Genomic DNA, 2,500 nt, shown 5'->3' with positions numbered 1-2,500 from the left:
ACCGACCGGGCACCGACCGACCGACCGACCGGGCACCGACCGACCGACCGGACACCGACCGACCGACCGGGCACCGACCGACCGACCGACCGGGCACCGACCCCGTGGTGCTGAAGCTGCGGCCGCGGGACAAGTCGCTCCGCAGTTTTAGTTTGAAAATCTGGAAAGTTTTTGTTTGTAGAAAGTTCGATGATTTCGTGCAGATGACACCGGTTCAGATCGATACACGGATCAGGCTGCTCCTGCAGACCGAGAGTCGTTGGTCGGCACCGCAGGCTGTTGGGAGAGCCAGCCCCCCCCTTCCCCCCCCCCTCCTCCACGCAAGCGTCTTTGAAAGCGGTTTCCAAATTTCAAAGTAAAAGAGGGATTGAGGTTCCGCCCTGGAGGGAGGAGGAGTGGAACCTGAAAGAGGGGGAGGGAGGAGGAGGGAGGAGGAGTGGAACCTGAAAGAGGAGTAGGGAGGAGGAGGGAGGAGGAGTGGAACCTGAAAGAGGAGGAGGAGGGAGGAGGAGGGAGGAGGAGTGGAACCTGAAAGAGGAGGAGGGAGGAGGAGGAGGGAGGAGGAGGGAGGAGGAGTGGAACCTGAAAGAGGAGGAGGAGGGAGGAGGAGGGAGGAGGAGTGGAACCTGAAAGAGGAGGAGGAGGGAGGAGGAGGGGGGAGGAGGAGTGGAACCTGAAAGAGGAGTAGGGAGGAGGAGGGAGGAGGAGTGGAACCTGAAAGAGGGGGAGGGAGGAGGAGGGAGGAGGAGTGGAACCTGAAAGAGGAGGAGGGAGGAGGAGGGAGGAGGAGGGAGGAGGAGTGGAACCTGAAAGAGGAGGAGGGAGGAGGAGGAGGGAGGAGGAGGGAGGAAGAATGGAACCTGAAAGAGGAGGAGGAGGGGGGAGGAGGAGTGGAACCTGAAAGAGGAGGAGGGAGGAGGAGGGAGGAGGAGTGGAACCTGAAAGAGGAGGAGGGAGGAGGAGGAGGGAGGAGGAGGGAGGAGGAGTGGAACCTGAAAGAGGAGGAGGGAGGAGGAGGGAGGAGGAGGGAGGAGGAGTGGAACCTGAAAGAGGAGGAGGGAGGAGGAGGAGGGAGGAGGAGGGAGGAGGAATGGAACCTGAAAGAGGAGGAGGAGGGGGGAGGAGGAGTGGAACCTGAAAGAGGAGGAGGGAGGAGGAGGGAGGAGGAGGGAGGAGGAGGGAGGAGGAGTGGAACCTGAAAGAGGAGGAGGGAGGAGGAGGGAGGAGGAGGGAGGAGGAGTGGAACCTGAAAGAGGAGGAGGAAGGAGGAGGAGGGAGGAGGAGGGAGGAGGAGGGAGGAGGAATGGAACCTGAAAGAGGAGGAGGAGGGAGGAGGAGGGGGGAGGAGGAGTGGAACCTGAAAGAGGAGGAGGGAGGAGGAGGGAGGAGGAGGGAGGAGGAGTGGAACCTGAAAGAGGAGGAGGAGGGAGGAGGAGGGAGGAGGAGGGAGGAGGAGTGGAACCTGAAAGAGGAGGAGGAGGGAGGAGGAGGGAGGAGGAGGGAGGAGGAATGGAACCTGAAAGAGGAGGAGGAGGGAGGAGGAGGGGGGAGGAGGAGTGGAACCTGAAAGAGGAGGAGGGAGGAGGAGGGAGGAGGAGTGGAACCTGAAAGAGGAGGAGGAGGGAGGAGGAGGGAGGAGGAGGGAGGAGGAGTGGAACCTGAAAGAGGAGGAGGAGGGAGGAGGAGGAGGGAGGAGGAGGGAGGAGGAGTGGAACCTGAAAGAGGAGGAGGGAGGAGGAGGGAGGAGGAATGGAACCTGAAAGAGGAGGAGGAGGGAGGAGGAGGGAGGAGGAGGGAGGAGGAATGGAACCTGAAAGAGGAGGAGGAGGGAGGAGGAGGGGGGAGGAGGAGTGGAACCTGAAAGAGGAGGATGGAGGAGGAGGAGGAGGGAGGAGGAGTGGAACCTGAAAGAGGAGGAGGAGGGAGGAGGAGGAGGGAGGAGGGAGGAGGAATGGAACCTGAAAGAGGAGGAGGAGGGAGGAGGAGGGGGGAGGAGGCGTGGAACATGAAAGAGGAGGAGGGAGGAGGAGGAGGGAGGAGGAGGGAGGAGGAATGGAACCTGAAAGAGGAGGAGGAGGGAGGAGGAGTGGAACCTGAAAGAGGAGGAGGGGGGAGTAGGAGGGAGGAGGAGGGAGGAGGAGTGGAACCTGAAAGAGGAGGAGGGAGGAGGAGGGAGGATGAGTGGAACCTGAAAGAGGAGGAGGGAGGAGGAGGGGGGAGGAGGAGTGGAACCTGAAAGAGGAGGAGGGAGGAGGAGGAGGGAGGAGGAGGGAGGAGGAGTGGAACCTGAAAGAGGAGGAGGGAGGAGGAGGAGGGAGGAGGAGGGAGGAGGAGTGGAACCTGAAAGAGGAGGAGGGAGGAGGAGGGGGGAGGAGGAGGGAGGAGGAGTGGAACCTGAAAGAGGAGGAGGAGGGAGGAGGAGGGAGGAGGAGTGGAACCTGAAAGAGGAGGAGGGGGGAGTAGGAGGGAGGAGGAGGGAGGAGGAGTGGAACCTGAAAGA

At 61.8% G+C, this 2,500-nt stretch overlaps 1 protein-coding gene across 2 annotated transcripts in view; it reads right to left on the bottom strand.

Annotated features, from left to right (window-relative positions):
- The window catches only part of gask1a (golgi associated kinase 1A), an 8,707-nt gene extending 8,412 nt beyond the window's left edge, over window positions 1-295 (bottom strand). For both annotated transcript variants that reach the window (XM_035634105.2, XM_035634117.2), the window contains exon 1: window positions 1-295. This exon is cut by the window's left edge and continues 177 nt beyond it. The gene's annotated coding sequence lies outside the window, so the exon portion shown is untranslated.
- Between the last annotated feature and the right edge of the window lie 2,205 nt (window positions 296-2,500).

Source organism: Scophthalmus maximus, chromosome 1, assembly GCF_022379125.1.
Source record: "Scophthalmus maximus strain ysfricsl-2021 chromosome 1, ASM2237912v1, whole genome shotgun sequence".
NCBI classification, from domain to species: domain Eukaryota; kingdom Metazoa; phylum Chordata; class Actinopteri; order Pleuronectiformes; family Scophthalmidae; genus Scophthalmus; species Scophthalmus maximus.
The sequence above is the reverse complement of the archived record's forward strand: the minus strand, read 5'-3'. Positions and strand labels throughout refer to the sequence as shown.